This window comes from Copadichromis virginalis, linkage group LG18, assembly GCF_057382275.1.
Source record: "Copadichromis virginalis isolate Kocher_CV1m ecotype Utaka linkage group LG18, C_Virginalis_male_GT1.1, whole genome shotgun sequence".
Lineage (NCBI taxonomy): Eukaryota > Metazoa > Chordata > Actinopteri > Cichliformes > Cichlidae > Copadichromis > Copadichromis virginalis.
Genome location: NC_140635.1, coordinates 30,635,435 through 30,658,235, shown reverse-complemented (window position 1 = coordinate 30,658,235; position 22,801 = coordinate 30,635,435). Strand labels below are relative to the sequence as shown.

Genomic DNA, 22,801 nt, shown 5'->3' with positions numbered 1-22,801 from the left:
TTCATGCCACGCAGAGGGCATTTGTGTAGATTTAGAGGACATGGTCTGAAGCACTTTGATAATGAAAACAATGTCTGTGCGTGATGTCTGTTTATGGCTCAAAGCCTCCACTGAATTGTTTACTGTGCTTCACACAGTCTAACAAGGAGCAGTGGTACAGAGCGAAAATGATGAATGAATGGTGTGAGTTTTATTTCGAAGAGATTATGAAAAGGTTGTGTTGATTCAACTTAGTTGTTTACGTTTTTGCCAAGGTAAAGAGTTGGTGTGTAACTAGTGTCCACTATTGAGTCAAGTAAATCCAACATGTTTTGTTGGTGCAAAAAGGAGTTTTGGTTGATCTTTGGGTTTTGTTTGATACTAGGTTGATTCTATCAGTGAGGTTTGGATTGTTCTCTTTCTCTAAGAGAGAGAAAGATGGTTTGAACTTTGGACATGTTTGCAATGGGCCCCAGTATCTGTTATTATATGAGTGTTTTATTGTTTACGTTTGTTTTTGCTTTTGTTACAGTGCACTGAGATAAGAACATCTGAGAGGTGTGATCCACCGGTGGTGATATTTTGGTATTTTGTGAGTTCCTGATTTAACAAATCAGCTCTTTAATCCAGGCCTGAGAGATTGAACTTTAAAGCCCTATAAAATATTCTTATTGAAAACAGTCGCAAAGTATTTTTCTCCATGATTATAATGAGCTTGGGAGAAAATTGACTTATATGGGACACTGATCCTGAAGCCTAAAAGGATTGCAGCGAGTCAATCCAGTCCAAAGAAGGAAAAACAAACAAGGAGCTGTTTCCTTTAAAATGATGACGTCATCTTGCTGGTGATGGAGCCTCGAATAGGCTGCGCGTGAGACTCCATTATCAGCAACTTTTGGTATGAATGTGTGTGGATGTATGCATATGACTGACGACTAAAAGTCATGGACTGACGACTAAAAGTTTAACTGACTTGATACTGAGACAAAAACGGTGCCGACTTTAGGATTATTGAATGTCCACAGACAATTCACCCAGCCTGTAAAAGAAGGGTGGATGTTTTGTTTTGCTTTGTTTTGTCTGCAAGAACAGAAGAATGACAGAGACTAAAGAGCTGTAGCTTCACAGCAGTGTGAACTGCAGACTGAACCCTTTGGTTGCTAATTTTGAGCTACTGATGTTTGCATTAAGGAAATTGTGTTTTAGTAGCTGTGTTTTAATTAAGGTATCACATTATATTGTTGGGAATATTAAATGCTAAAGTGAAGAAAAGGTTTGATCCCACTCATGACTGAGCATGTTATTATTAACCATAGTGGGTCAATGTAGAGAGTGAATTAATTTTAGAGAAATAAAGAAAAAACAAACAAAAAACCCTCCACCGAGGTCTATGAATAAGAGGGGAATGATAGACAGCCACACTCAAAATGGAGATATGTAATGATAAACACTGGTCCCCGTCTTTTGGGCGCTCTCTTGAAGTAGTCAACAATTTAAAAGTAAGATAAAATAACAGGGGCATGTGCTGAGGGGTGGTGCTGCACAAGAACAAGAGTAAAATAAAGAAAATATTGTTTTTAGAAGTGCAAATTAAAATGTACCATTACACTCAGAGGATCAATATGAAGCTTGATATTTGTTAATTTTGAATGAAGTACATGACTGGTGACTGTTCTGTCCTGAGCTTTTGTTTTTACAGCACCCGCTTGATCACACCAACATTTTCTCGCCACCGAAGAGGGGTACTTGAAAAAATAAAGAACGGGGAGGAATATCATCAAAACTGGAAAAAGGTAATCCCCAAAGGGGGTGATAATGCCATAACTTTCACTATGGTCAAATTCTCAAAATTTGACCCTCAAAAATTCTTCAAACATTTAGACACAAAGTGGAGATTTAGATAAATATAATGTCGTAAACCACATAAGCATGAAGTATTTGATTCAATAAGATGGTGAAATAACAAGCAGCAAAAGGTTGATCATGTTAATGGTGTTTATTCAAGGGTGCAGAGGAGATTATTATTATTAAAGACAACAAATGAAATAACGAAAAGTAGAAGTGGAAAATTTGCGTTAACGGTAATAAAATCAAAAAAAAAAAGAAATACTAACTAAAACTGTACTGAATGTTCACAAAACTAACTAAAATTAACTAGATTTATAGCAAAATGTGTTTGGTTGCATTGATGTGTGCGTGCCCTATAGTGAAATTAAGGTAGTATGTTAGTCGAGTCGTCTGTGTTGCTGCTCCGTTCACGCGCAGAATCAGGTCAGGAAAAGTCGGGAGACAGCGCCAGAATAGAATTGAGGATGATTTTAATATGACTGTTTTGTAGACATAACAAGAGTCTTGTAGTGGAGAGGGACATAATGTCCTCCTGAGACCCAGAGAAGAAAAAACAGGGAGAAATGTTTTCGTTTTTTCTTTTTTCTTTTTTCTTTTAAATGAATCAAGTGTTATTAAAATAACAATCTCATAAGATGAAGATCAGGGACCAACCCAGAAGTCACTGACACTTCACTAGCTGTAAACTATTGGTTTAGGAATAAGTGATGGCACTGAACTTTCTATTTCACAAAAGTCAATTTATTTAGGATATCTGAGGAAGTACTGATTTTATTTGGAGACACAAAGGAACATTTGGCACTTCCCTCATCTCACATCTGTTTCATTGTTGTACCCAATCATTCTACAACTGAAATGCCTTGGACTGCTAACCATTTCAGGCAAGTGGAGTGAACCATATTTTGCTAGACTCTCATCAGATTGGGGCTTCCTTTTATTGATCTTTGGAGAGAAGTCTTCATTACTGGTATTATTCAGGTCTTGTTCACATGTTTGTCCCAGGTTTCTCAGCCAAGAGGAGCTTAAACCCCAGATACTGTGAGTTCTTTTCACACATTGAGATCACTGATAACTCTCAGCAACGACGTGATCTCGTAGAAACAATTAGGTGTTATGGATTCAACTATAATTGCGACACTTATTTTTTTTTTTTACTTTACTGGAAAAGATTTCTGCATTTTACCCATATTTTATTTTTAACTCAAAATCAAAATTCCAGATTCTACTACATGTTGGTTTTGCACCAGATAGGACGACAGATTTCAGGTGGCCCTGTGTCTTTCTTTATTACATCTGCCACTGCATCTCGATAATCTTCTCTGTGGCTTTTAGTGGGTCCTGACCCTCTCATATTTTGAAAAATCTATGTTTGAATCTCCCTCAATAATTGTGTTAAGAATTCTCTCCGCCTTTGTCAAAAGTTGGGTATTAGGAAAAAGTGAAATAAATATAAATATAAAGTCCCAATGTGTAGAGCACACATTAATAAATTAGTCATGTTCCCTGTGAAAGTAAATGAGCCTAATTCTTAAAGACCCCTGAAATTATTTACCAGATGTTTATTTTTTGAATAAAATAAGAATCTGAGTTTAACAAAACATTTTAAATGTAAATATCAAGCTTACCTTTCTCTCTTCCATAAAATGTGCTTGTGGGCACGCCAGCCATTTTGAAAAGGTGGGAAAAACAATTGGCAAGGCCACACCCCCACACATGTGACATAATTTTAAAGGTACTGTTGTCCTCTCTAAGAAACATCAGGACTTAGAGGAGTGGCAAGTAGAGTATGAGAGCTACAAGCAAAAAACTAAATGTGTACTACAGTGCGCAAAAATGAATTACTGGGTCATCAGGGGGTCTTGAGGGACATTTATAAAACAAAAAATCCCACAAACCTTAAAAGTGCACTTGAAAAGCTCACACAAGAAGGTTAACCTAGCTTACCTAGAAGACCTCATCAGGGGGAGCACGCTCCCCCTCGTTGAAGAGCTCACCCACTTAACTCGCATCCCAAGAAAACAGCTAACCCCAGATAAGGCAGCGTGATGTATCCCGAGACAACAGGACTGGGACATCTAAATAAAGGTGTGAAACAATCGCCTTCAAAAGGTTATCAATTGACTTCAACCAAAATTAGGAACACTCGGTGTGGCAAGAATTAATAGTTATTAGTCTCAACACCCAAGGATAATTAGAAGAGCATGACTGATATGATGGAACTGAGATTTTGTTACACTTAACTTTTGCAAAACACAAATAAAACTAAATTGAAACTAAGGATTTTCAGAAAATAAAAACTAGACTAAACTAGCAAAGAATTGGTAAAAACTAATTACAACTGGCAAAAAATTGAAAATCTGGAGTCGAAACTAAATAAAAGATAAAACCTAATGAAAATGGCGAAACGTTTAAAACTCTGGTGCAGAGATTGGCAAATCTGACCAGGAAAAGTATGAGATGGATTGTCAGGACAGTCAGCGTTAAAGCCACTTTTGACAGTCCATACTAGGATGGCATTGGACATCTTGGGGGTGGAAAGGGGGTTGGTGTGACCAAGGTGTGGTTTGGCTTGTTGTATGTATATTTGAGATCATATGGCTCTGGATGGACCAGTTACCAGGGCATGGAAGGAGGACAGACTCATTAAAGGAGGAGAAGGCATTTCCTGGGATTGGAGATCCTCTGGGTGAGTGGTTGATTAAAAGCATGCATAAAATAGAAGTTATCTGTTGTTATTGATTGGTAATAGATTGATAATTGGCCACATTTACAGCTGTATTGACTTGTTGTGGACGTAGTCGACTTCAGGTTTAAACACTCTCATTAACAGGTTGAAAATAGTGATATTAAAGGAAGAGTATGCAGCACCACCCTGTCAGACGCCAGTGATGGTGGAGCTCACTGATGAATCAGGTGAGCTGGATTCATGGCTGATTTAAAACTAAGATCCCCCTGCTGTGGTCAGTAAGGGGAGAAAAGGGGGAAATAAAATCAAGAATTAAAGAGGCATTTATAAACGTTTAGGTGTCAAGTGAAACGGGACAAAAGGGGGTGTTATACTGTTATTTTCAATGTCAGCATTATTATTGTATGAGAATCATGCAACAAGCATTGCATCGATGATCATTTATTGAAGCTTTTAACCTTATACTAACATCTGTGTTCCTGTGATTGTTATAACCTCTGATGAATCTTCTATTTACAGGTGTTAGGATAATGATATAATTTTTCATTGCAGGTGTAACCATGATCATTTTCATACATATTGCAACTTGTTGCTCATTGTGGAGTTGTGCTCAAGTTAATAAGGGTTAAAAGCTACAGTCAGCGCGAATGTCTGACTGATCTATTGAGGGAAAAGGCTTCGAGCATAGAAGGCCGCACGCGCTTACAAAACACTGATATCATGTTATTCTTTGTGATCTTTTCTTAAATTATGTCTTTAAGGTTAGTTTAAATAGTGGCAGTTAATTAAACGAGATTTATTAAAATATTAAATACCTGAGTCAGAACGTTACACGCGGATCACCTTAAGAGTCTGGGAAACTTTGTAGCTGCCAAATTTTTTTTTGAATGTTCTAGCTCCGTTGATTTGACACATTGGAATGTGTCAAAAAAGGGGGGGAAGGTTGAGCTTTAACATCAAACCAGGATTATTTGAACATTTTATAACTTCATTTGTGTTTTTAATAATTTAGGAATGGTAAAGCTTAAGCTAATAGCGGTCCGAGAAGACGGACCTTTTAGAGAATCAGTGAAAAAGCATAAACTATCACTTTCATGTTTAATCATTACTCATTGAAATGAACTGAATAGCGTTTAGAAGATTTGTTAATTTTTTGTCTTTTGTTAAAAAGAGGGGTTTTAATAATTTTCAGACACACCTTGCAAATGTGCTTATAACGAGTTGGCACTCGGCCTTTTGAAGGTCAGAAGCTTCGTTTGGCGTGACTGTCCGGACTGATAAAGTGTAAGAAATGCCTTGAGTGCGGAGGGCTAAATGCAAACATGCTTACACACACATAAGATATGATTAGAATAAGTCCCTGGGACATTCTGAATGTTTTAGACCAATTCTGAATCACTAGAAGGTCAGTAGATAATAACATTAGATTATTAGGGTTAGGAAGAGAGGTGTTTTGGTTTTCTGTCTCTTACAGAGAAAGGAACAGACACCAGACGAGGTCACAGAGATGCGAGGATCCTCCGTAGCAGAGTCAGACACAGTGACTGCCGAGACATCAACTGGGTCCAAGGGTCATGGCGTTTGGGCTCCAGCTAGTCACCACAAAAGGATGGATCCCATAAACACAGCAATAACCATGAAGGGGTTGGCGGAAATCCGGGAACACCAGACCAACGAAGTTCGAGAGGCTTTTGGGCAAAAAGGGGACACCTTCCTGTTCCTTTTTCTGGAGAATACACAGATCGTTGTTTGAAATCGGAGCAGAATAATCCCCTGATCTGTGTTACGACTGAAGGGTTGTCTAACCCCTAAGGTTGAAGAATTAAGAGCAGAGGATCACCCAAATGGACGACACTGGTAGCTGCAGCAATAAAATAAAGGTTAAGAGCTCTTCGGACAGAGGTTCTAGTCTACGTCTGAATGGTATAAGGGAACACCAAATAAAGCTGTGGGAGAACAGGGGAGTGTCATCTGGACCTACTATCCTTGTAGTAATAGTTTGTCTTGCACCTGACTTGCGCAAACACAGAGGTCATCTTACATATGGTTTGCCCCTCAGGGGGACAAAGGACCTCAGGAGTGAGGAGGGATGAACCCGGCCACACTGGGCTACAGGGTGTTTGTGAGGTCATTATTCTAATGACCTCATCAGGGGGAATTGTAAAATTATGATATTATTTTATGCCATGTTATACCCCTAATTAAAGATTGTGAATTATTATGTAGTTTTAGTTTGCATTATTCTCCTGAATTAGAAGAAGCTGATAACTATTGCATTAGTTAAACTGATTTGCATTACATTAAATTGCTGACTTGTTGTGAATGAATGATATTGTTTTATGATGCATTATATTGCTGAGTTATAAGAAATACTGTTCGCAGAAGGTTATTGTCTAATTTGTCTGAGTAGAAGAGAACAGAGTGTGCTGGAGTTTTCTGCCCCATTTCAGCAGGAGCAGATAAACAGGGAGCCAAGGTCGTAGCTTAGGCGCTGTGTGAGAGAGAGCATGTGAATGTTTAGGCTTTTTATGATAAGGTGGAGGCACCAGAGGTTATAAAAGTTTGAGCAATGCTCCACCATTTTGAGATTTTGAGGCTGTCTGCATCAGTGTCCATCTCCCACGTGTGTGATCATTAAATCATCGTTTGACTCAACCCGACCGGACCAGTGTTGTTATTGTGGTTTTTTCTCTTGTCTCCATCCCCAATATTTTGAACCTTAACAATATATATATATATATATATATATATATATATATATATATATATATATATATATATATATATAAATAAATAAATAAATAAAATGGCACTCTGCACGATTCCAGTTTCTTTTTTAAAAGTAACAGACAATAGAAATGCTTTAAATGTCCTGACATAACTTTTTTCCCCATTCTTAACATATGTAACCGGTTTTATTTTAAGCTATGTAACAACCATTTCTACGGAAGGCGTGTTTCTTTACAGCAAAAAAAACAACTTCAAAAGCACATTAGACCAAAGAAATTTGAGGAACTGTGATAGACAAGAAATGGAACAGAAAAGTTTCCTCTTGTAACATCTTGTAGAGTTTTATGTAAGTTCCTGTTGCAGAATTATAGCCTCTTATTGTAAAGTACGCTGCCCCTAAAAAAAGAAGCACAAAGCAAGAAGTCTCTCTTTCCTCCTCTTTCGGTTTGAGTGATTTCACACGTGTTTGCATCGACAGGTTACTAGATTTATTTCTAAGAACCTTTTTAGTCGATAGACAAAACATATTTTCTAATGCATGTTTAAAGTACGTCTTGAGTAATGAGTCCAAAATTGTTTGTACTTAAATACAAAGTGTCCAGTACTATTCAAATGGGCTTTAGAGATTGGTGATATTAAGTGAGTGACAAAAATTGTGCTATCCTTGTCCACATTACATACAGATCTACATAGTATAGATTTAAAAATATTTACATCTCTAGGCTAAAGACATGAAGGCTAATTGAATTCAGGAGTTAGCAAGCCTCAAGTCTAATTCACACATCACACCTGCTGATTGAACCATATCTTCCAAAAATCTATTTTACAAGGCTCATGATCATAGAGCTGAAAAGTCTCAAAGATAGAAATGCATAGAATATGTAATATAGACTCAAAACACACAACTGGATGTTTAGCAGAACAGGCCACCAGAGCAGAGCAGACCAAATCTGCAAATGTATCAGATCACAATTTACAAATGGAGAAAATCAATAACTTCATGTACAGTAATGTGCAAAAGTCTTGCACTCACTGCCATTTAAAAAAATATTTTGCAAGGACAATGGGAAATAAGTACAGCAATTTTTCAAAACTTCTTACAAGATACATGGAAATACAGTGTATACGGTAGAAACTGTTTGTATAATTCTAGCACGGCTGAAAGACTAGATTTTGTATGACCACCTTTATTCTTTAACAAAGCCTGAAGTCTCTTTGGCTGGTTTTCTTATAATTTCTTTAAGTGGTCTTCAGGAATAGTTTTTCAGGCTCTTGTGAATAATTCAGTGTTAGGTGGCTTCCTCTGAAACGGGTTAGGCACAAAGCAGTCAGCATTGAAAGAAAAATTATTGAAACCTTCGAAAACCTGAAGAACTACTGCTCAAAAGTACTTGGAAAAAAATGCATAATAAAATGTGTTTCCTTGGACGCAAATTATAAAGAAATGAGGGGTCGTCCAGTACTTTACTTTTTCTTGATATTGCAAGACTAAAAAGAATATTTTTTGTAATATTATCAGTACATTGTTGATATGCAATAGATGTTCATATATTTATATATTCTTATGGGTAAATATGTGTATTGTTTATTTCCATAGGTTTAAGGTTTATGTCCATAGTGCTCATTCAGCAATTTGATTTTCTGGAAGAAATATAAAGATAAATTAAATTGTCAACTTCAAACTTATCTTTAACTTTACCCAAGAGCCAGCTGAGGTAACTGAGTTGCTTAGAGGTTGTCAAAGCCCACAGAGATTATTCCACAATCCTATTTTGTTATACATTAAAAGAAAAACTTCCGAATCCCCATAATTGCCATATTATTAATTTCTAGATTATATAGTGTTGAAAGAAAGAAAAATGTAAGCATCTATTTGTGGATCCATTTGCTTTCATACCTTTATTGGCATTATAGATAGACATTATTATACGGCGTTCAACATGAACACCTTCACCAAAATGTTGTTTACCACCCCGACTGTAGGAAAACCCTCACCTCCCTCCTCTCACTCCAGCCTCTGACCAGCACCATGCCGGCGTGCCTGCTTTCTCCTCGGCGTTAAACCTAACGAGCCTCCAATCTGATCTCTCCAGAAGCAAGGTAGAAGGTAAAGCCCATATCTGCATGCCATTCAAAAAAACCCTCCGGAGTATTATCATTCATTCTTCAGCTGCGTCTTATCATCCGCCACACACCCATCATGTTTTCTGTGGACGCCCAGAAGCTTCATTCTATCAGCAGTGGCTTACTGCACTACACAGCCTATAGGCTACCGCACCTGTCTGGGGCATCGCATGGACTCATTACCTCTGCCTTTATTGGGCTCAATTCGCTTCTTCATCAGAGCACACTAACCCATACCGGACATACAAAATGTCAGAAAACACGCACATGCGGTGAGTCACAATCACACTGATCTGCGAGAGGAACCGCTGCAGTGTAACAAAAGAGAAAGCGTTCAGCACACCGCTGAACACGTGTAGCTTCACTAATTATGCATTATGTAGAGGGGGAGGGAGTGACAGGCACCTACATCGTGTCACAGCAGTTTAAATGCTCCCGTAGTAATCTACAATGTTTCCATGGCACCCAAGTTTGGCTTCTAGTCACCATATAAGGGCTTGTATTCATATATAGAAAAGGCACGTGCTGTTCGGGATCGATACTTAAACGCGTAATTGGTGAGTGTCTGAAGGTGGCCATGCACTACAGTGAGCAGATACAGGGTAGCACCGCCAAACTGACGCAGTAACCCGCATCAATAAGAGCCTCTGACAGGTCTGTTCAGTCAGTGTGCCCCACATGGTCGCCGATTTTGGAGTAAAGCGAAAGAAAGAAAAAAAGGAGGAGCTGCTGTTGGCCAGGCGGTGACAGACGCCGGGGGGTGGACGACAAAACCAAGGTGATGCAACTTCCAATAAGCCAAAACTGGCGGAAAAACTTGTACACAGTGCAGAGTGCGACCAGGTGGCAGGATCACCTCTACACGGCCAGATCTCCTAACGACCGGCAAAAGAAAAAGTAGGTTGTGTTTCAGTTTTTCACCTCAGTGGTCTTTTAACGCGGAGTCATTAAGGAGCAACTTTGTCTTTTACCTCGTTGCGCATCGAGCGGCTGATGTTAAAGGGAGACAAAGCGTACAGCCGGCGGTCTCGGTTTGAAGTAAGGGTGATGATTGCTCTGGTAACTAAGTGATGTTGAGGAGCTGTTATTTTAACGGCAGCAGGGAACACGTGGCACTGCTTGTAAACCCTCCTTGTTACTACTTGAAGGGGGAAAGGGAGCATTTTGGGGGGGATGCTTGGAGATGATGTGGTGGTGGTGGTGTTTGGGGGCGGGATAAAGAAACTGAAGGGGGAGGAGGAGGGAGGGGGATTTCCGCGGTAGAATGTTCTTACGTCCTCTCCCCTTTCTTCCTGTCAGATACTTTGTCTCAAGGGTGAAAGGCTTGTATCACTAACAGAGACACTGTTGAATGAAATCAAACAAGCCCACGTTTGAACTACAGAAACTTAGTTGTAGCGATCTAACATGCTAGATAGGTTTAGAGTTGGCCTCAATCAGCAATTGTCCAACTTGATCAAACACATTTTTTTTGTTCTCATGCAATGACATTGCGGTGACATGGTTGTGGCCTTTGTCAAAGTGGGTGGGAATCAAGTGCAGCGGTCAGACTCTTTTCTTGGCACCGTCTTGATCATTCCTGACAGCTCTGTTGCTGCTATTCTTCCTTTCTTACTTTGATGCTGTCTACCATTACATATCTGAAAATTGCTTGTGCTCATAGTGAACTTCTTTGAAAACTTCACTTTTAGTTACATGATTTGTTATGTACCTTAAAGTGAATAACAAATTATGTACCTAAGGTAAGATGCCAATGTTACATTTATTTAATTCAAGTAATGGTTATTGAACTTCTAGTGTTATTACTGATGATAAATGCTGTAATGGCCTGAAAATCACAAAATTATGCATTTCTTGTAATATTACAGCAAGCCAGGTTGTTGTTGTTGTTGTTATTGTTATTATTATTATTATTATTATTATTATTATTATTATTATTATTATTATTAGTGGTAGCAGTAGTAGTATTTACAGAGAATTTCTATACAGAAAATTAAAAGTATCAAATCCCTGATGATGTTAATTGAGACAACTTTCAGTTTTACATAAACAAAGATAAACATCAAATAAAGAGTTGCTGTTTCATTGATGATAAAATGAATCATTGTGTCATCAATGGTGATTCTCTAGTTTTTCAATGCAGTCTAAGCTTCCCACTGATCAGTAAAGAATTAATGTGTTCTGTATGCTTCAAGTGCATCGTCACAACTTATTCAAATTGTTTGTTGGGCTGAATGATAAATGTGTAGTATGTCAACAGAGACTGTGCATGCATTAACAACAGTCCAGCCCACTATAAAAAGACATGCCACCCTTTTCCATTGAATCTTTACTCCCACAAAAGAGTACTTTTCTTTAACATTTTCTATTTGTTTTCCCGAGGCACTGCTCTCTAGGCCACATGGGTTCCTTTACCGTGATCACAAGTCCAGCCCTCCTTTGAGTGTTTTAAAAGCTAGTGAAAAGTAAATTACCAATAAGAGTGTTATTTCAACAATATAATGTGGTAATTTAATGCTAGAAAATGAAAATTAAGCTTTTCCAACTTTGTTATGTCTCCAACACATCCTCATAGCTAAATAACAATGTTTATAGGTAGTGACTACTGAACTGTCAAATCTAACCATTTACATGAAAAACATCAGTGAGTTGCTCTTGCTCACATGGTTTCATAATGCACTTCCTGACACACAGTCTCATTCTGTTAAAGAGTTCAGGTTTTCTACAAAACATGTGTGCATCTGAACAATCCAGGTTATACAAAGTGGAGAAGGGGTCTAAACAGGGCTGACAAACCTGTTTTGATAGCTTAATTAAGGACATTTAAACTTTAAAATGAATAGCTTTGTGTACTTAAGCTATTATTCAGTGGCTTACCTGCAAGTTTCTTGTTGAACATTGAAGGGGAAGTGGTAGTGTAGGAGGAAGCTCTAACATTTGCCAAGTGGTAAACCAGCTACCAATAGTTAACACGAGCCTTCATTTTTCCTACTTTATTAAATAGTTCATAAAGTTATAAGTGATAAAATTTGTTCCCCATCACCGGTTCTGTAAAGTTAAACCCTACCTGTAAGTTGTCACATTGGTTCCTTATGTTTTCATATATGAAAAGGAAATCCTACCCGTCTGGAATTGGAATGCCAACATCCAAAGAACAGTTTCAAAGTTAAATGCATTAGGCCTTGGTTGCTGGGGGCTTTCCATGAGTGTTTTTTTTCTTCACTCGCCTCTTACCACTCTCCATGTGTTTATACACCACTCGGCATTTAATCATTAGTTATTATGAATTTCTCTTCCACAGTATGTGTTTTCTTCTGTCTCCTGCCCCTCATCCCCAGCTGGTCATGGCAGAGGGCTGCCTCTCCCTGAGCCTGGTTCTGCCAGATGTTTCTTCCTGTTGAAAGGGAGTTTTTCCTTCCTGCTGTCACCAATTGCTTGCTCATAGTGGGTCGTCTGATTGTTTAGGTTTTCTCTACTTGAGACAACAGTTGTTGTGATTTGGCACAATATGAATGAAATAGACAACATGAATTAAAGAAACTGTCAGCTGGATGTGGAAGTAGTTAAGTCTTAACACGTATGCCATAAAAAAGGTTATGATAATATGTCAATGCTCTGTTTTAAAAACATGTTGTTGCTCACTTAATCTTTAACTAAATGGTAACTCTGGGGTTAAAAGTGTTGCAGAAGAACTGCATTGTAGTAGGTTATAAAAACTGAGCAGGGCTGGCTCCAAAAACTGGTTAGTTGCCGTGGTGATGTTGGTGCCTTTTTGGATGTTATCTGACAAACTGTGTGACAGCTTGAGAAGTCTGTGGTCCATTCATCTATGTTCACTCAATCATCATCCATGTTTCACCTTGTTACTTAATCATCAAGTTATAGAAAAACTGTATCCTTTGGCACTGATTATCAGTCCAGATGTCAGTCATGTGTCACAGAAGGGTTTCATGTGCTTTAAGGTATCTTGCAACACATTTGTCTATAGCTTTGAATACCTGTAACTGTGGAATTTTTCCCATGGCTTGCATCAGACAGTTTTCACAGAATGCTCTCAGATATTTCAGTGTTATTTTTGTGAAGCGTTGGGTCGGACATGTCCAGATGTCTGGAATGCCCAGACAACTAGAGCAGAAGATGAGCTTTACGCACTGAAAGACATCAAGACAAAAACAAAAGAAAACTGAGCAAAGGTATGCAGAGAAGTAGCAACACAACATCAGCGGGTTAGCTGTGGTGTCACAGATCTCTGTAATTAATAGCTGTAATTGCAGCTGCTTTGAAGTAGGATCAAAATGAGTAATTGATGGTACCGTTAAGTAATGCATAAAAGCTTTCTGTTAAACTCCGCCCTAAAGTGGAGGAGATGACACTGGACTGGTTTAAAAGGGTGGATGGATTCTAGCCACAATATATGTTACCACCACTAGGGGGCACCGAAGTTCCTCTTTACTCTTGCTTTGTGGTATTTGTCCTCAAAGATCATGTCATGAAAAACATCAGGTGTTTTTTGTACAGAGCCCAAGTGGATCTGGTGCAAAAATAATCTGCAAGGAAATCAAAGGCAGCTCAAAGTGGGGGGGAAATTACTAATTATGGCGACCCTGCTTATGTCCTGCAGTTTTTGCTGGACTGACATATTTTCACAAAATCCACAGCAAAAACCTGCATATTTTATTCAACTTCCAAAAGAATTTGACTTACTTTTCATTTTAAAGAAAAAATTCTTTCTGAAATGACAGCAACTGTAAATTTACACTGTTTTGGATTTTTTTCCACTCTTCTTTGCAGAATTTGTCCATGTTCGACAGGTTTTGAGCACAACTGGCTTGTTTATGCCAAAAAATCTCAATTGAACTTGTGTCCAGATTATAACTGGGCCTGTTATGCCTTGGTTCACTGACATCTGACCTAAACTCTGTTAAGCTCGGTGATATCTGAGTCACGATGGCTTTAGTTTTTCTATCTCTTACTCATGAGCAGAGGGAGGCACAACTAGCATGAGGGATCTTAGTCTGTGGACCCCTGCCCTGGCTGGAATTTAAACGCTGACTTATTGTTCCAAAAAGAGTAATGCCACTACGCTATTCAGCTACTATTGGAAGTCCAAGGTGGTCACAATGGTAATAGGAGTGTTCGGAGCTGTAACCTCTAAAGCTTCATTCGAGACACAACATCAAAGGTCTCTGTGCTAAGAAGAACTCAGATACACAGAACCCCCAATCTCTTACTCAAAAATGCTGATGTAACAATACAAATTTTTGCAGCTGATAAGACATCAAATCAAGCAATAAAGTTTCATCAAAGGATATACAGGGTGGGCCATTTATATGGATACACCATAATAAAATGGGAATGGTTGGTGATATTAAAGCCCTGTTTGTGGCACATTGGTATATGTGAGGGGGCAAACTCCTCAAGATGGGTGGTGACCATGGTGGCATTTTAGAAGTCGGCCATCTTGGATACAACTTTTGTTTTTTCAATAGGAAGAGGGCCATGTGACACATCAAACTTATTGGTGATGTCACAAGAAAAACAATGGTGTGCTTGGTTTCAACGTAACTTTATTCTTTCATGAGTTATTTACAAGTTTCTGACCACTTATAAAATGTGTTCATTGTGCTGCCCATTGTGTTGGATTGTCAATGCAACCCTCTTCTCCCACTCTTCACACACTGATAGCAACACCGCAGGAGAAATGCCAGCACAGGCATCCAGTATCTGTAGTGTCAGGTGCTGCACATCTCGTATCTTCACACCATAGACAATTGCCTTCAGATGAACCCAAAGATAAAAGTCTAAGGGGGTCAGATCGGGAGACCTTGGGGGCCATTCAACTGGCCCACGACGACCAATCCACTTTCCAAGAAACTGTTAATCTAGGAATGCTCGTACCTGGCACCCATAATGTGGTGGTGTACCATCTTGCTGGAAAAACTCAGGGAACATGCCAGCTTCAGTGCATAAAGAGGGAAACACATCATCATGTAGCAATTTCAAATATCCAGTGGCCTTGAGGTTTCCATTGATGAAGAATGGACCCACTATCGTTGTACCCCATATACCACACCAAACCATCACTTTTGTTGTTCCAACAGTCTTGGTGGGATCCACCCAATGTGGGTTAGTGTCAGACCAATAGCGGTGGTTTTGTTTGTTAACTTCACCATTCACATAAAAGTTTGCCTCATCACTGAACAAAATCTTCTGCGTGAACTGAGGGTCCTGTTCCAATTTTTGTTTTGCCCATTCTGCAAATTCTGTGCGCCGATCTGGGTCATCCTCGTTGAGATGCTACAGTAGCTGGAGTTTGTAAGGGTGCCATTTGTGAGTAGCTAATATCCGCCGAAGGGATGTTCGACTAATGCCACTCTCCAGTGACATGCAGCGAGTGCTACGCTGTGGGCTCTTGCTGAATGAAGCTAGGACAGCCACTGATGTTTCTTCATTAGTGACAGTTTTCTTGCGTCCACATTTTGGCAAATCCAACACTGAACCAGTTTCACGAAACTTAGCAAGCAGTTTGCTAACTGTAGCATGGGAGATGGGTGGTCTCGTAGGATGTCTTCCATTGAAATCTGCTGCAATGACCCGGTTACTGCGTTCACCAGATATCAACACAATTTCGATCCGCTCCTCACGTGTTAACCTGTTCAACATGTCGATGGCTGTGAACAAAGAGAAACTTGTAAATAACTCATGAAAGAATAAAGTTACATTGAAACCAAGCACACCATTGTTTTTCTTGTGACATTACCAATAAGTTTGATGTGTCACATGGCCCTCTTCCTATTGACAAAACAAAAGTTGTATCCAAGATGGCCGACTTCTAAATGGCCACCATGGTCACCACCCATCTTGAGGAGTTTGCCCCCTCACATATACTAATGTGCCACAAACAGGGCTTTAATATCACCAACCATTCCCATGTTATTACGGTGTATCCATATAAATGGCCAACCCTGTATATTTCATCCACTCATGAGGGATCAACAAAGACTTACTGTTTTTGCACTAATGTTTGAGGGGTTTTCCAGGAATGGTGATGCTATTTTCAGAGAACTTGATGGTCAGTAGGTAGGGCTTTACGATTATGACCAAAATGATTATTTTTGATCAATATAGAGATCATGATTATTTTACAGTTTTGTTTTTTTTATTACACTTTCATGTAAGGATAACACTGCTTTCACACTCATGTTGCGCAACATTCCTAATAATGTAAAACCTTTTCGCCTAAAAAAAAAAAAAAAAAAAAAAAAAAAAACCCTTCTTATTCATCTAAATTCAGTGCAGCTTGTAGAAGAAATATAACAAATAGAAAGATGTTTCAAGGCTTATCACAAATTAATTCAACAGGGCTTTCACCTTTATACTGTGCTGTGTTCCTGTTCATTAATGCATGTTTGCAAGTGAGTTGTTTATTCACCTGGCCTCAGTGCATCTCCTACAATCAAAATGTAAAATATTTACCTTCATTCATTCAGGAGTCAGACTAAAGCACTTTTTGAAGCACTTTTTACGCTGGGAAGTAGTAGAGACTGAGTTTATTTATTATCATAAACTGCTTGAGATGTACAATCACAAGGAGTCCCAACATATAGTTACTGTATGACAAAACACAGTTGACAGAGTAAGTAAGGATGGCTACAGTTGCTACAAATATCTCTACACCAATAAACACACAGATGACGCAAGAAGAGATACAAACTGAAAATTCAGAAAATGACAACTCAGAGGCAGGAGTTCAAGTTGTATCAGCAGTATAATGCAGTTGTTTCCGTCCTTGACGCAGTTTCCATTTCAGCATTGCGTTCTTATCTTTTAGTATGATGCCAGGTCTCTCTTGGAAATGACATTTTTAATCTCAGTGAGATTTTTTTTTTTTTTTTTTTTACCTGGATAAATAAAGGACTAATAAAAAATAGTATAGTAAAAGTAACAGCCATTCCTCCAATCCTTAAACGCTGTGGCCGCTCCACCATTTTCCACCTCCCAGCACACACAGCATTCCATAGAGGTCTGGGAACTGAGGACACCGCTTGCTGGAGCTTTGGGAGGGGAATGTTTTCCTATTCTTGTCTGATAAAAGATCCTAGGTGCTCAATGGTTCTTCGTCTTTGTTATAATTATTGTTTCATGATAATCCAAATATTTTTAGCTGTGAAAGGCCTAGACTTCTGGCAGGCCAGTTCAGCACCCAGACTCTCCGACTCTGAAGCCATGCTGTTTTAATGGGTGCTGTATGGGGTTTAGCATTGTTTTGCTGAAGTATCCAAAGCCTTCGCTTAAAAAAAAAAAAAAAAAGTAATTTGGATGAGAACGTGTTGCTCTAACACCTGCATATAACTTTCAGCATTAATTGTCAGTGGCTATCCACCAGATGTGTAGGCTGCCTATTCTACAGACTCTAATGCAGCGGTCTTAACCTTTGTTGCCCCGTGGACCGGTTTATGTCCGACAACATTGTCATGGACTGGCCTTTAAGGTGTCACGGATAAATACAACAAAATAAAACTAGTACCGGTACCAAGAAAAAGAAGATTAACAATAAAAACGATTTAAAAAAAAAATAACAATAAAAAACCTGAAAACCATAAATTTCACACCCACCTCAACTCTCGCGGCCCGGTAAAATTCGACCAGTCCATGGCCCGGGGATTGGGGACCGCTGCTCTAATGTACGTCCATACCATTAGAGATTCAGGCTATTAAACTGAATACTGATAACAAGACAGATTGTCCCCGTCGTCCAGAGGATGTGGCCTCTGTTTCAAATAGAGATGGCACGATACCACTTTTTTATGTCCGATACCGATACCGATATCATAAATTTGGATATCTGCCGATACCGATATGAATCCGATATAGTGTTTTTTAATCAACAAAACTGTTTTTTAAATATCTTGCTGCATTTTGTATAAGTTCATACTCAAGTTTAAAACAACAACTACACTAAAGCTATTCTGTTATACCTGTATGCAAAAAAAAAAAAAAAAAATTTCCTAGTTCAGCAATACTGATCAATCTAATAAACTTAAACCTACACCATCCTCCCTATTCTGGTATTTTAAAGAGTACTTAGCATAAATATTAAGCAACCTAACTAATAGGGTTCCAACTCCCAGCAACAACAAAAATAAATAAATAAAAAATAGGGAACCACCCCTCACGCTCCACCTCATGATGCTTAATCGACGTAATCAACCTTAATTTGATGCAGTGTGAAAAAAAAAAAATGCACAGAAATCAATTATTTTTCAAGAAATATTAAATAGATTCAACATCTTTCTTCAACAAAATTGCAGACTGCACAGATGGTACCTTCCCAAAGGAAAAAGTACTATAGCTTACTAGGGTGTGTGTGTGTGTGTGTGTGTGTGTATATATGTGTGTGTGTGTGTGTGTATATATATATATATATATATATATATATATATATATATATATATATATATATATATATATATATATATATATATAAAAAATGCCCTATTAGCCCCCCTCGCTAAACTTTGCTAGATCCGCCCCTGCTCAGTTACAGCCGTCAGCTACGTAGAAAAGATCCTGGAGTAGAAAGTAATATTAAATAAATTCTAACAACAGCTGATCAAGCTTAAACGTGCTGCTGTTGTTCAGCCGCTGGTTTCCTCTTTCTGGTGCAAAATAGGCCAAAAGCAAACTAGAGACACGGACTCGCGACAGAAAAGCCGATCAGCTGATCGTTAAGCAGTTTCATGATTGAAGTAGCAGCAGGAGAGGCAGTCGTTTGTTAAGCTTAACGCAGGAATGCTTTACAAACATTCAGAGATGGACTTACACACTTGCTTTACTTCTCTCGGGATAACTTTGTCGGAGATGAAATGCCGGGTTGCTAGCGAAGCTCCAAATGCTATCCAGACCACCGACAGGTCCCGCATGCCACAGCCGCTCTATCACGTGATGCATACTGCTCCGACGTGCTAACGTTCTGAGGTGAGTTACGGCGTGTTGCAAGTTTTGTGAGGTGCTTTCGTGATATTTAATGGATCGGATTACATTTTTTCGTTTTCTCCGATATCCGATCCAGTAATTTAGGTCAGTATCGGACCGATACCGATACGTAATATCGGATCGGTCCATCTCTAGTTTCAAATTTTAATTCATCTGACCACAGAACCGTTTTCCGGTTTTTCTTCAGTCCATTTTAGATGACCTTTGACCCAGCGAAGATAGCAGTGTCTCAGGATCATGTTCACATATGGCTTCTTCTTTGCATGTTAGAGCTTTAACCTGTGTTTGTGGGTGGCACTGTGAACTATGTTCACAAACAATGAAGCGAAAGTGTTCCTGAGCCCATGCAGTGATTTCAGTCATCATGTTTGTTTGTTTGTTTATTAAATGCAGTGCCACCTGAGGGTGCAGAGATCATGAACATTCAATACTGATTTTTGGCATTACCTCTTGCACACCAAGATTTCTCCAGATTACCCAAATCCTTTGATGCAGACATGTATGCTAATGATGAGATATTTTAAAGTCCTCACAATCAAGGGAATTAGAGAAAGGGGCATAAAATTTATACTTTACTGTACTGGAATAAGTGTACCTTAAAGACACTTAATAGATCACAGTAATTAGAGTGATATTTAATTACCCACTGATACAACCTTTCTCATATGACATGAGATCATGTGAGCATTTTCTTTTGTGGCATATGTCTGTAAAGCGATGTGTATTTGTGGTCCTTTAAATCGTTATTATCTCTGGGCCAAAGTCTCCATTCCATTAAGATAAGAGAGGTCAGGCCCTCTTCAGGTATGTATATGCCTGTGTGTGTTTTTATTGTACCAGCTGCTTCTCACTGATTGTCGTCAGAAAAGGTTTTCTCTGCTATCTGCATTTCTATATTTAGCACTAATTTTACCTGTTGTCTTGGCAGGAGATTTGCTCCTATTGATGATATGTTTCTGTGTTTTTGCAGCAGTCTCCTTCCACTCAAACTAGTGTGCAACAGCAGACGATATAATTTAAATGCCACAATACAGAAATAATAAATCACGTTGTGTGCTTCACAAATCCCATATCTTCTCATTCCCAATGCCATTGCCTTATTGTGAGAATCCCTATTTTTTTTTTTTCTGCAGTCCACAAGTAATGCATAGTTTGCTGGCTCGATTTACTGGATGCTGAACAAAGGCCCAAGCATAGTTACCGCTGTTTTGAGTACCCTCACAATGTCTTAGTTGTGAGGAACAGACTGCCTGCTATGACAAAACAGAGCTTGTGGAGCTCCAATCATTCTGCTGCATATTGACTTTATTGAAAGTAAACACGGCCGATTTGCAAAAATATGATGCATTCTAAACAATAATAATGGGTGCTGTTTTGTCTTAAATCCACTGCGTTGTACGTCGTGTCTCACAGTGCTACAGTGTAGATGTGTACAAATCAAGTACAGGTTGTGTGACTGTTTCACGCAGGAGGCTGGTGGTGCATCTGTCTGGTAAATAAAGGAAAGTAATTCATGAGCTCTTCTTGGATCCACCTTAGCTCTTTTATTTGCTGAAGCGATGGCTCAGCAAAAATGTAATTACAACAAACTATCTGTCATTTGTGAACCTCGTTCCTTCCAATTCTTTGACTCAGCAGGCCGTTTTATCCCCAGATCAATGGGGCCCCAACAAAAAAAGAAAACTGCCTATGCATAGTGTTTAATGTGTAACTATCCAGGGCCATCATGGCTTTTCCCCCCCACCTTGATAAACAGCATAATTCTAATGCAGCATTTAGGATAGGTGGATTAACTTTGAAATATATTAACTACATTTTCTTTTGCTTTGTGAGTTTGATGGAATTAACTTGAAAGCAAAGAGCAAACCCTGAGCCTTGACTTTTGAACCCTCTTTATTATTACTCACTTGTTATTTTGCCATGACCTCTGTCATAAGTCGTCTGTCACTTTTATGAACTTATTTAAATTTAAAGATATGGAAAGTCAAGAGGTCATAAATCAAGGCAAGGAGAGGCCCAGAGTGTCGGGTTTTGTTTGAGAAGGATTTTGTCCCAACCCAACGCTTTAAGGCAAACTATATATTGCACAGTTTCAGGCAGCCTCCTACTCTTTTACATTTGGGGATTCACAATGAAATCCAGATTCTTTTTCTTATATTGTTAATCATGTTAGCTATCTTAGTTTCATGTATTAGCATGCATTTGTTTTCAACATAAAAGTAGTGCATGTACTTGGGCACAAGTGTGAAAATCTTTGATTTTTCTCTAATCTTTGCAAAAAAAGAAACGTTGGACTTCATCCTCTGACAGCAAAAATGCTGAGGTATTTTATTCTGGACTGGAGAGACGGGCTGACACTGCTACTCACCAGGGTCTTGTAGTTGCCGTCGCTGAAAAGTGTCCATCCTCAGCTTCTACCTCTATTAACTACTTATTAATTTACTCATGTTTTCATTGATTAAAGACTCTACTCACGCAATAATATGAACACAAAAAAACTCTATTAGAACTGAAAAGTAGCCTTGTAAAAAATCGAATAAGACTTTTAATTTTGTAAGTACTCGCTCAGGAGTTTGACCCAAATGCAGAGCTGAGCAGGAGGATGCTTCTGAGGGTCTGTTTGGGGCCCAGCGTTGAAGACCAAGCAGTTCAGGAGGCTGGCCCGCAGGTGGGCAGCGGCATCAGAGGGACCTCTCCAGAGGTGGCCAGAAGTGGTGACTGAGGTGTTATGGGGGCTATATCGCCACTTCTGGCCAGGTGGCCAGTGATGGAGACGAAGACCCTATAGAGGCTGGCATTTACGAATGAGGGTGACCCCCTCATGGCAGGATACTAACAACAGAGGCAGGGACCATCTGAAGTCCAGTAGTGGTCAAAGAGACCTTCTGGAGGCCAAACAGATGATCAGCAGATGACTCTCAACAAAGGAGACTGTCAGGTGGATGAGCTGGAAGCCGCTCACAAAAGAGTCATCCTGGCTCAATCTTAGTCTGTTCAGACTCGGGGTCAAACAACACAATTCCCTTGGGCTCAGATTCTGGAAGCTGGGGCTGCACAGTGCACACAGTCTCCTCTGGCTGGGATTGTGCAGGGCACACAGTCTGCACTGGCTCGGGATCTGGCAGCTCCTGCTCAGGCTTCGGATACACCAGAGGCTCGGGACAAATGAAAGTCACCAGCTGAGGCACAGTCTCGGAGGCATCCTGCACAGACTCTGGATTATCCACATAATCTGGAGTAGCACAAACTACCCAGTTAGTCTGGATCTGAACATCTTGTTTCTTTTGGGCGGTGAATGTAGAAAACCATTATCCATGGAGCCTGGCTACCTAACAGAAGAACTCCTCTAATGTAAACAGGTTGTGTCTGCTGGGGCTGTGCCTGGTCAGACCATACTGTCACTGTCTGTAGGTCCTGAAGACTATGTGAAGTTGAGGA

At 39.2% G+C, this 22,801-nt stretch overlaps 1 protein-coding gene across 1 annotated transcript in view; it reads left to right on the top strand.

The window, feature by feature from the left end:
• Nucleotides 1–9,885: 9,885 nt before the first annotated feature.
• slc6a9 (solute carrier family 6 member 9) overlaps nt 9,886–22,801 on the top strand; it is an 84,791-nt gene continuing 71,875 nt past the window's right edge. The window contains exon 1 of the mRNA XM_085438065.1: nt 9,886–10,264. The gene's annotated coding sequence lies outside the window, so the exon portion shown is untranslated. The remainder of the gene's footprint in view (nt 10,265–22,801) is intronic.